Genomic DNA, 12,199 nt, shown 5'->3' on the forward strand with positions numbered 1-12,199 from the left:
CTGCCCCTCCCCTGGCCCGCCGGGCCCCACCCCTCTGCGCTCCCGCGGCTCCCGCACCCCTGGAGACGCCCAGGGCTCGCTCCGCCCTCTCGGGTAACGGGGCAGGCCGGTGGCCCATGCAGCCCACCAGCTTGCAGGGAGGGCAGACCCTGGGGACGTGAGGGCGGCTTTCTGGGAACCTCACGCAGACCCTAAAACGGGGAGCGCCAGGGAGCCCCGCCTGCTTGTCCCCTCCCCAGATCCCTCGGGCTCTGGAGACCTTGCGGGCCCCCTGTCTGTGGCCACCTGAAACAGGTCCTGGAGCTGCTACTGCTGGCTTAGGTTGGTTGATGGAAAGGATCCAGGACTGTTTCGGTGAAGGCCTTGGGGAGTCCAGAAGCCTCCTGACACCTTCTGGGTCCAGACGCTGCCCTTCAGCCCTGCCATTTCAGCCAGCCTCAGCCTCTCCACTGTAGAGGCAGGCCGCCCTTTCTGCCACTGTCTGGCTGGTAAGTCCAGGCTCATAGCCGGGTCATGCATTCCCCACTTATTGGGTACTGGTTTCCAGGCAGTCTTGGGGTGGGGACGCTGGCAGGGTCCAGGTACAGGGCCATGTGTTGGCCAACCCAGTCCTTTCCAAAGCCGGGGCTGGAATGCTGGCCCTCCACACAGTGGGTAAAGGTGGGGCTGAGAGTCGACCCCATGTTGGGGTCAAAGGGCCAATTCCACTTCCCCACCCCTCCCATCAATCAGACACCCCTGGCCCTTTCCAACCTGGACACCCCTGAGGCTTCTCCAGGCCTTGCACTCCCACAGCCCCTCATGTATGTCAGACCTACCCAGGAATGGTTTCAGGGACAGTAAGAGGTTCCTAAATATCTGTACCCCGCCGCTACCAGTGTCCTGAGGGCTGTTTCTTTGTGTGTTTTGTTTGGTTGGTTTTGTTTGGTGGTTTGTGTTTTTTTTTTTTTTCTGAGATGGAGTCTCGCTGTTGCCCAGGCTGTAGTGCAGTGGCTCACTGCAAGCTCCACCTCCCAGGTTCATGCCATTCTCCTGCTTCAACCTGCTGAGTAGCTGGGACTACAGGCATCCGCACCACGCCCAGCTAATTTTTTTGTATTTTTAGTAGAGACAGGGTTTCACCATGTTAGCCAGGATGGTCTTGATCTCCTGACCTAGTGACCCGCCCGCCTCGGCCTCCCAAAGTGCTGGGATTACAGGCATGAGCCACCGCGCCCGGCCTGTTTGGTCAGTTTTTTAGAGATGGGGTTTCTTCATGTTGCTCAGACTGGTCTCTAACTGGGCTCAAGCGATCCTCCCACCTCAGCCTCCCAAAGTGCTGGGATTACAGTCTTGAGCCACCTCTGCCTCACAGTTCTCCATTCTCCAGCCCCTCCTCTTGGGCTTCCTTTGTAGTGCCCTTTTCTTTCTTTCTTTTTTGTTTTTCTTTTTAGGGGGTGGGGACGGAGTCTCCCTCTGTTGCCCAGGCTGGAGTACAGTGACGCGATTTTAGTCGACTCACTGCAACCTCCACCTTCTAATTTTTATATTTTTGCTAGAGATGGCCCGGCTAATTTTTATATTTTTGGTACAGATGGTATATTTTACCATGTTGACCAGGCTGACCAACTCCTGGCCTCAAGTGATCCACCCGCCTCAGCCTCTCAAAGTGCTGCGATTACAGGCATGAACCACTGTGCCGGTCAGTGCCCTTTTCTCTGAAGTCCTTAAACCTGGACATGACTTCCAGGGGCTGAGTTCTTCTCTTTATTCCCTCTACCCTAAAATATCATCCAGTCTCAGGGCTCCCATCCATTCACTGCTGACCGTCCCAAGCTTCCCTCTGTGCCCAGAGCCCTCTCCTGTTCCAGAGCCCTTGGCTGCTCTCTGGTTGACTCACCAGTCCTCATGATTGTCCCCATACCTGCAAAGTGTCAGTCTACCCAGGCATCCATTTAAGCCAGAGACTGGGGTTCTTTGGAATTCTCAAAGCTGGCACCAATTGGCCCCTGCCCCTCTAAAGTCACCTCTCAGCCAGGCATCCTCTGAGTACCTTCTTTGCAGACACCCTCTGTTCCAGCCTCTTATTGACTCCCTTCATACTGCTCACCATGGCCAGGCAGCAGCGTGCACACCATGTGTGCTCATGGGCCTGAGCCTGCCTGACTGTGTTGTCTCTAAGTAGTATAGGGGTAGGAACCACAGAAGTCCTTATCATCACGGTCCCTGGCTCACGGTGGGAGTTCAAGAAATATTTGTCGAATGAGCAAATAACTGAACGTGTAAATGCGTGAGCCCTTGGCATCCCCCTCTCCTGCCCTCACCTTCCTTCAGCAGCCCAGCCCTCTTGCTTCTTTCTCCTTAACATCTTTTGAATTAATTCCCTCCTAATACCATGCCCACCCACTCCAGTGGATAGTCCATACTTTGTGGTGGGGCCTCTGAGGCCCAGGAGATCTGGCCTCAGATGACCTCAACTCCTTATCTTGCACTTATTCTGCGGCCCCTGTGATCTGGCTTCTACTACACTCCCAGCCTGCAGCTCCTTGGATGCAGCCTCTACCCTCTGGCCTCTGCCTTTTTTTCCCAGCTTGCCTTCTGCCTGGGATGCTTCTCCCCCTCATTCACTTGGAAAACAGCTCAGATGTCCCCTCCTCCAGGGAACCTGTGTCCTCTGAGCACCCATCATTGCCTATTGTCCTTGTCCATGGCCAGGCCTGTGACCACCAGGCCAGGCACAGATGGGGCTGCAGTGATTAAATGGAACACCTGGGAGTTCACCTGGCTCTTCCCCCACATCCAAGGGGCCTCAAGGTAAGGGCAGCATCCCTCCAAGGGTCACAGGATGCTGGTGGCCTTCAAGGCCTCTCCCTAAAAATTTGGTGAGCTAAGCACAGGGAGGACACAACTTGAAACCCACTTCACAGAGAAGACACCTGAAGCTCAGGGAAGGCAAGAACTTCCCACAGAAACTGTCACATTGTTGGGAAGGGCAGACTCTGAGCTCCAACTTGGCTCCCTGGGTCGTGGTCAGTTTGGCCCTGTTTGAATCAGGCATCATTTCCTGAGCCCCGTCCTCTGCCTGGGACTCACCTGGGAGCTGTGGTGTGTGTAGAAGGGAATTAGCACTTCTAACCACTGGGAGATCACATTCTCAGAGGGGTGGACTCAGGCCTGAGAAAAATCCCTGGGACAGACAGCAGAGGGTGGTGAGAGCCGCAGTGAACCCCCAGTCCTCACACATGGCGCTGCTAGTTCCATTTTTGGAAGGAATGCAGTTCAAGTCCAAAACCCCAGAAAAACTGCGGCTTCCCCCACCCTCCAGCCCCCTTGAATGACAACTCTCTGCTATGCAACGCCCCCCCCCCATCCCAGCTTTCTGTGAACAGATAGAATAGAAGCTTGCCCTGGACTGTGCCTAGGGCCACATCATTCATTCATTTGCCAGATATACAGCAAGCATTTGTGGAATGTCGGTTGTGCCTGGGCCACCCTGAGGGGACCAGAGGTGAGATCTCCCTAGTCCCTTCCCACAGGGCTCACAGTCAAAAAGAACAGGTATGTCCAAGTCTCTGCACCTCCCGAGTCCCCAGATGCTAAGAGAGTGTGTGTATGTGAGTGTGTGGGACTATGTCTGTGTGCACATGTGTGCTGGTTAGGAAGAGCTTTGTGGCCGGGCGCAGTGGCTCAAGCCTGTAATCCCAGCACTTTGGGAGGTCGAGACGGGCGGATCACGAGGTCAGGAGATCGAGACCATCCTGGCTAACACAGTGAAACCCCGTCTCTACTAAAAAATACCAAAAAAAAACTAGCCGGGCGAGGTGGCGGGAGCCTGTAGTCCCAGCTACTCGGGAGGCTGAGGCAGGAGAATGGCGTAAACCCGGGAGGCGGAGCTTGCAGTGAGCCGAGATCCAGCCACTGCACTCCAGCCTGGGTGACAGAGCGGGACTCTGTCTCAAAAAAAAAAAAAAAAAAAAAAAAAAAAAAAGGAAGGGCTTTGCAGAGAAGGGGCCCTTAGTGTGACTAGTTGTTGGGGCTCCCTAGGCAGACAGTGGGTAGGTCCTGGGAGGAGCAGCTGAGGCTGGGAGAGCAACAGAGTTTAAGCCACAGGAGGAAGGAGCAGCCTCTTTTGCTGGACCAGAGCAAAAGCTGGAGAATTGCGTGCAGGGCCTTGGGGCAGGCTGGGGAACAAGGATTTTACCCTTGGGGTGATAGGGAGCCTGGGCTTTAGGCTGGGGGATTTTGTGGTCATATCTGCGCTTTGCAAACGTCACTCAGGCACTGTGTGTGTGTATGAGGGGAGGCAGGAGGCCTTAAGGAGGCTGGTGCCATTCCAGCCCAGTGGATGGTAGCCTGGGCCAGAGTGAGGGCAGTGGGGATGGAGAGAAGGAGACATTTAAGAGATGTTCAGGAGGCAGAATGCAGAGCTTGGTGACTGAAGGGATGTGGAGTCTGGAGAAAGGGAGACATCCCAGATGAGGCAGCGACTTTGGGCCTGGGTGATGGGTGGATAGTGGGATAGTGGTGTTTTTTAATGAGGTGGGGAGGCCTAGAGGATCTGGTTAAGGGGAAGGTGATATGGTCAGTTTGGGCAGGTGGCATCTGAGGGATCTAGGGACCACCGAGGAGGAAGTGTCCAGAAGGCAGCTGGACAGTCAGGGAGAGGAGAGAGGGGTCTGAGCTGGAGACATCTTCTGAGGGGAACAGTGGTCGACTGGGTCACCAAGAGATCAAGTGAGGAAAGGCCCAAAGCACCATGGCCTGCTGGAGCACTTCAGTGCATGGTGGGGCAAAGGCAGGCTTGGAGGAGGTAGGTATGAGGCTTGCGGGTATACTTGACCCACCACCAGCCTCCACACCCCTCCAGCGCCAGCCTGGACTCTACTTTCCTTTGTGTGTGTCAAAAGACAAGAGCCAGAGATGCTGCCCCACATTCAAGTCCTGGCTTTACCGCTCTCATCAGGCTCCTGCTAGAGCCACTTCTTTCTGATGCTTTAAGTGCACCCATCCATTTAATCGTTAACATTGCAATTTGAAGAAGTGCTGCATCTCGTTAATAATCAACACAATGCAAACACAAACAACAGGAGACACTGGGTTTTTTTTTTTTTTTTTGCCTCTGAGATGGGCAGTGATGAACATGATGTGTGAGTGGACACTCAAGAGAGTAGGAATTGGTTTAAATGTTTAAGGGTAGGCTGGGTGTGGTAGTGGCTCACACCCGTAATCTCAGCACTTCGGGAGGTCAGGTGGGAGGATGGCTTCAGCCAGGAGTTAGAGACCAGCCTGGGCAACATAGTAAAACTCAGTCTCTACTAAAAACACAAAAATGAGCACGTCATGGTGGCACATGCGTGTAATCCCAGCTCGAGACTGAGGTGGGAGAATCGCTTCAGTCCCGGAGGTTGAGGCTATAGTGAGCCGTGATTGCGCCACTGCACTCCAGCCTGGGCAACAAAGCCAGACCCTGTCTCACAAAAAAAAAAAAAAAAAAAGTTTAAGGGTAGTTTTTTCAGAATGTATCAGGATGGCAAGTGCAAACCTCCCTTTCACCAAATTTCAGCAAATTTACCCCAAAGAAATAGCTGTTCACGCAGGAAAATATCTGTGCCAAAAGATGTTGACTACCGGGTTTTTTTTTTTTTTTTTGACGGAGCCTAGCTTTGTCTCTCTGTCGCCAGGCTGGAGTGCAGTGGTGCAATCTCGGCTCACTGCAACCTCTGCCTCCCGGGTTCAAGCGATTCTCAAGCCTCAGCCTCCCGAGTAGCTGGGATTACAGGCGCATGCCACCATGCCCAGCTAATTTTTGTATTTTTAGTAGAGATGGGGTTTCACCATGTTGGCCAGGCTGGTCTTGAATTCCTGACCTCAGGTGATCTGCCTGCCTCGGCCTCCCAAAGTACTGGCTTGTTTAATCGGGGATAGAGGGATGACATAGTCCCTCAGTGCAAGATGGAGGGCTAATGGAGGTGCACAGTGCCCTGAGATGCTCCATAGCCACTGCAAACGGATGTCAGGCATGGATTGAGCATGTGCTGTGTGCCTGGCATCATTCTGGATGCTGGGGACACAGTGACAGACCAGTTCGGCAAGGTCCCCACTCTCAAGGAGTTTGCACTCTGCCAAAGGAGACTGACAACAAATGAGTTAACATATAAACAAGATGATTTCAGAGAGAGGGAGAGAGGAGAGCTGTGAAGAAGCCAAACCAGGTGATGTGGTTTGGCGTGGTGGGTCTGAGGGGCTGCTTTAGTCAGGTTGGTCAGGGAAGGCCTCTTTGAGGCAGTGACATTGGAGCTGAGACCTGAATGACAGGAAAGAAATAGTCACTGAACAACACAGAGGAATAGTGTCCTGGGCAGAGGGAACAGCAAAGGTGGGGTGTGGGGGGAGGGTAGGAGGTGAGAATGAGCCAACGGTGGTTGAGTCATGTGGGCTAGAGGAGAGGTCAGGAGGTGAGGTCTGAGAGGAGAGTGGGGTGAGGGCAGGGTAGGGAGTGAGGGACGTGGGAGGGACTGAACATGGAAAGGTGTTCAATATAATAAGCATGGTGGATGCTGGGCGCGGTGGCTCATGCCTGTAATCCTAACACTTTGGGAGGCTGAGGCGGGCAAATCACGAGGTCAAGAGATTGAGACCATCCTGGCCAACATGGTGAAACCCTGTCTCTACTAAAAATACAAAAATTGGCCAGGCACGGTGGCTCACGCCTATGATCCCAGCACTTTGGGAGGCTGAGGCAGACAGATCACCTGAGGTCAGGAGTTCAAGACCAGCCTGGCCAACATGGGGAAACGCTGTCTCTACTAAAAATACGAAATAAGCCAGGCATGGTGATGCGTGCCTGTAATCCCAGCTACCCAGGAGGCTGAGGCAGGAGAATTGCTCGAACCTGGGAGGCAGAGGTTGCAGTGAGCCAAGATCGCGCCACTGCACTCCAGCCTGGGGGACAGAGCAAGACTCTGTCTCAAAAAAAAAAAAATTATCTGGGTGTGGTGTCACGCACCTGTAGTCTCAGCTACTTGGGAGACTGAGGCAGGAAAATAGCTTGAATCCGGGAGGCAGAGGTTGCAGTGAGCTGAGATCGCACCACTGCACTTCAGTCTGGCGACAGAGCGAGACTCTGTCTCAAACAACAACAACAACAACAACAGCAAACATGGTGGAGTGGAGAAAGTTCCAGAAGAGCCTGCATAGCAGGAATCTCCTCAGGTGAGAACTACATCCATGGGTCCTGAGGGCCACAATGCTCATCATCTCCAGGTGTTGTACTTTCACTTGGTTTATTTGATTCTTTGTATTTATTCATACCAATAATGGTTTGCAATGAACATGGCATCGTTTTCAAAAGCAACATGGCCATTACTTATTGGGGCATCTCCAGGCTGGCCTCTGCACTGAGGAGGTGTAAATTTCTAGGCTTGGCAATCTCTTCCCTGGGGACACTGTCTGAGGCTGGCTGGTGTCGCTGTCATTGTCCCCACTAGTCCAGCCTCAGACTCCAGGGGGAGCTGTGAGCTGGGCGGTGCTCTGCTGGTTTGAGCAAGGGGTGGGGCGACTGACTGTGTGTCTCGCGGTCTGGGCTGGGCGTCCTTCCTTCCTTCCTGACTCCTTTCTCCTAAGGGACAAGTGGGAGGGACGTCTTTGTCTCTCCCAGCTCAAGGGATGAACTGCTCCCCTGGGACCCTGTCAGCCCAGGCCCCCTGACAAAGGCTGCAGTGTGTGGTGCATAGTTTATTTCTGTGAGTTGCTAATGCTAGGTGAACTGCTCTGACAGAGACTTGCAGGGTGTTGCGGTAGGAGAGACCCGGCCACCGGGCATCTGGAAATCCCCCGATCCCATCAGATGACGACCTGGGGCTGAGAATCCCCAAGCGGAGCCCGGCTCTGCTCCCAAGAAGTAGAGTTTTTCTTTGGCGTCACCGTATGGGAAGTGTCTACACTGCAGTGTCGGACTTGGCAAAATACCGCCAGCTCAAGGAGGTGCCCCTGGCGGCCAGTCCTGGGTTCAAGAACCAACAGTCACTGTGCAGTGCACAACCTGTTTGGTTCTGTGTGACAGCTCTGCTGACACTCAGACCTGATCACGGATCTTGGGAACCCCACCGCTACCATTAAACGCCATACGCCAAAGCTTCTTCAAGAGGGAGAAATGCTCCCTGTCCCTCCACTTCTCCGTCCTCTCCTCCTTTAACCTTTCCAGGCGTGTTGGGCACAGCTGGTCCTCTCCATCTTCTGAAGTGTCCTTTGGCTTCTGTGATCCAAGAGAAGGATTTCTAGCTGCTTCTCTGGCTATCTCCCTTCATGCACCTCAGTGGGCTCCTCCAGGAGCTCAGCCCCCTTCCCTCATTTTTTTTTTTTTTTTTTGATACGGAGTCTCACTCTGTCGCCTAGGCTGGAGTGCAGTGGCACGATCTCAGCTCACTGTAACCTCCACCTCCCAGGTTCAAGCAATTCTCGTGCCTCAGCCTCCTGAGTAGCTGAGATTACAGGCGCGCACCACCACACCTGGCTAATTTTTTCTATCTTTAGTAGAGACGGGGTTTCACCATGTTAGCCAGGATGGTCTTGATCTCCTGACCTCATGATCCACCTGCCTTGGCCTCCCAAAGTGCTGGGATTACAGGCATGAGCCACCGCGCCCGGCCTCTTTTTTTTTTTTTTTTTTTTTTTGAGACAGAGTCTTGCTCTGTTGCCCAGGTAGAGTGCAGTGGCACAATCTCCACTCACTGCAACCTCCACCTCCCAGGTTCAAGCAATTCTCGTGCCTCAGCATCCTGAGAAGCTGGGACTACAAGTATGCATCACTACACGGCTAATTCTTTTTACATTTTTAGTAGAGGCTGGGTTTCACCATGTTGGCCAGGCTGGTCTCAAACTCCTGACCTCGTGTGATCCACCCACCTCGGCCTCCCAAAGTACTGGGATTACAGGCATGAGCCACTGTGCCTGGCCTGGGCCATGCAGTTGAATGCCTTTTCCTCTTTCCTTCACCTGCCTAACTCCTGCTCACCCTTGATGTGTCAGCCAAGACACCACTTCCTTTGAGACAGCTTCCTGAACCACAGGCTGAGTCTGGAACCTCTCCTTCACTCTTATAAAGCCCTGTGCAACCCCCTTCTCTGCCCTTGTCTGCCTCCCCTTCCAAGAGGGCCACCTGCTCTGCTCAGGGTTCCATACCCCAAGACCAGGTACAGGTTGAGTCACCTGACTCTGTGCCCAATTCCCAGATTCAGGGGTCCCAGATCTCAAAGGTCACTGAGTTCCAGAGGGAGCAAGGCCATGCTTGAGGGTCGCCACAGTGAGTTAGTGGCCAGGCTGGTCTGGGACCCAAGACTCTTACCTTCCCTTCCAGGGCTCCCGTGCTCCCCCAGATGCCATCGTGAGCAGAGTTGGGATCCTTGAGGGCCCAAGGGGCCTCAACCAGAAGGGACTTGATGGGCTCCTGTCCTGGGTGGATGGCAACCACCAGCCCAGGCTCTTGAGAGCCCAGGATGCTGGCGAGGGCTGTCCCAGAAAGCCAAGAGGGCCAGTGTCAGCACATCTAATGAGTTGCCTCCTTCTCCAACAGGGCTGGGCTGTGGGAGTGCTGGCCAATATGCCAGGCAGGGAGGGCCTGAATTCCTGAAGGTGGTGGTGGCAGCTGTTAGGGTCTGCAGGTTAATGATCTCCAACGTCACACAGAAGAGAATGTGCTGAGGTGTGACCTCCCTCACCCTGCCTTGGCTGCATGGGGCACTGTCTCTCCAGGACTCACCCTGCCCCCCACTAGACTGAAGTCTGAAGATCAGCCCAGTCTTCCTTCAGGCCTCAACGCCCTCTCGCTTCCCCAGCCCTAGGGACTCCTGGATCTTCCCAGAGGCTGCTCTGTGAGGTCCCTCTGGGCCTTTGCTAATGCTGTGCCCTCTGCCTGTCTCAGAGTTGAGCCTGGCCCATTTCTCAGGGAGCTCCTGAACACCGAGGAATTGCATTGCTTTGTAAATAAACAAAAAGTGCCAAACAAGCCTGCCTGTCACTTGGGAGATGGTCCCTCTCCGCCCCACCAAATTTGCTAATCAAACAAATAACCTAAAATAGAAAGAACTCATCTAGACTTTTCTTGTACCTCTGCTCCCCAAACAGCTTCTCCTTTTAGGTCTCCAGAGCAGCCTGTTCTCTCTGGCCCAGGCCTCTGCCGGAAATTCAGCCTGACCTTAATTAATTATTATTATTTTTCATTAAAAAAATTAAATATATACAGACGGGTGAGTGTGGTGGCTCATGCCTGTAATCCCAGCACTTTGGAAGGCCGAGGCTGGCGGATCACTTGAGATCAGGAGTTTGAGACCAGCTCAGGAGTTTGAGACTAGCCTGGCCAACATGGTAAAACCCCATCATCTCTACTAAAAATACAAAAATTAGTTGGGCATGGTGGTGCATACCTATAATCCCAGCTACTAGGGAAGCTGAGGCAGAAGAGTCACTTGAACCCAGGAACCCAAGCAATATATATACGTAAATGAGGTTTCACCATGTTGCCTGGGCTGATCTCGAACTCCTGAGCTCAAGCAATCCACCCACCTTGGCCTCCAAAAGTGTTGGGATTACAGCCATGAGCCACTGTGCTCAGCCTTATTATTTGAGTAAGGGTCTCACTTTTTCACCCAGGCTGGAGTGCAGTGTCATGATCATGGCTCACTGCAACTTTGAACTCCTGGGTTTAAGTGATCTTCCTGCCTCAGCTTCCTGAGTAGCTGGAACTATAGGTGTGTGCCAGCATGCTCAGCTAATTTCTCTAAAAATTTTTTTTTTGTAAAGACAAGGTCTCACTATTTTGCCCAGGCTAGTCTTGAACTACTGCACTCAAGCAATGCTCCCACCTCAGCCTCTCAAAGTGTTGAGATTACAGATGTAAGCCACCATGCCCAGCCTCAGCTTGACCTTTATATCTGAACGATCCTCCCCTAGGTGTTGGAGAAGCCTTCTAGGACCCCCATCCCAAACCTTCCTCCTTCTCACTTAACACAAGTGCGATGACTTGCTCAATGGCTGTGAGCTCTGTGGGGCCGGGGATGGTGGTGCCTCATTCATCAATCCATGTGCACTCCTTCCACAGGAACTGGATGGATGCTCAATGACCGTCTGTTGGATTACGAATGGCAGGGGGCCTTGGAAACTGGGATATTGTCTTCCTCTCTGGAGCTGCCTAGTTTTTTTTGTTTTGTTTTGTTTTGTTTTTTGCATAGTAGGTGCATCTCAGTCTTCTATTAATAAATTGCCCGGAGGCACAGACTCTCTCAGGCAAGCTGTCTGGTTCCTTGCTATTTCGCTAGTCTTTCTCACTGTTTTTTCTCTCCCTGAGTTTCCACTGGAGCAAGCGACTTGACAGTTTCACACTAAAACGAAACACTTTCCCCAAGATTCCTCCTTGCTTAGTTCCTGGAATCTGCTTTTCATCTTTCTTGGCTTATAAAGCCAGTGACTCATTTACTGAGCCAGGATTCACTTCTCCACTGGGATTTCTTGTAGGAAAACTGAGAGTGGCAGGTGACATCATTTTTCATTCCGCCTGCCCCCTCTTGTCTCTGAATTTACTTATCTAAAACTCCAGATTTGTTGAATCATAAGAGGCAGTGGAATTGTTAGTTTTCCTTTGATTTAGGCAGCCCTCATTACACCATGGCCCTATACCCCTAGGCGCTCATCCCAGGGCCTTCGTAGAGCTTCCAAGGCCCCCAACCTCCAAACCTTACAAAGACACAAAATCACCTGTATTTCCTCGCTAAGTTTCCACATAATGACAACAACTGGCTCTCACTGGAAATCTAGAAAGCCACTGGATTATTTCTAATGTACTTTCAAAATGCCAACCCTTCTTACCTTTCTAGTTACCCAGAAATCACACATACACACAAGTACAATTCCTAATTTGTAATAATCTAAAAGCTCAAATGAAAAATATAGAGTCCACAACCTGAACATAGTCAGTGTTTATGTTGTGACTGAAATGACCTAGGGGTTTGGTCTAGGTCCTACTGCTCGCCACACAGAAAGCTAATCACTGAAACGAGCATTGCCAGGAAAGAAGGCTTTATTCATGTATTGCAGCTGAGATGAGAGATCAGTCTCAAATCTGTCTCTTTGAACGAAATTAGGGGTTTAGGCCAGGTGTGGTGGCTCATGCCTGTAATCCCAGCACTTTGGGAGGCCGAGGGGGGCAGATCACGAGGTCAGGAGTTTG

The 12,199-nt window shown here is 52.4% G+C and overlaps 1 long non-coding RNA gene across 2 annotated transcripts; it reads left to right on the forward strand.

The window, feature by feature from the left end:
• Window positions 1-17: 17 nt before the first annotated feature.
• Window positions 18-11,259, forward strand: LOC101017722. Of its 2 annotated transcripts, none has more exons than XR_002519395.2 (2): window positions 18-488; window positions 11,075-11,259. It is a non-coding gene; the product is annotated as an uncharacterized LOC101017722 (long non-coding RNA). The 2 variants fall into 2 exon arrangements; XR_002519396.2 differs by lacking the exon at window positions 11,075-11,259 and adding an exon at window positions 9,551-10,214.
• Window positions 11,260-12,199: the final 940 nt, after the last annotated feature.

This window comes from Papio anubis, chromosome 18 (assembly GCF_008728515.1).
Source record: "Papio anubis isolate 15944 chromosome 18, Panubis1.0, whole genome shotgun sequence".
NCBI lineage: Eukaryota > Metazoa > Chordata > Mammalia > Primates > Cercopithecidae > Papio > Papio anubis.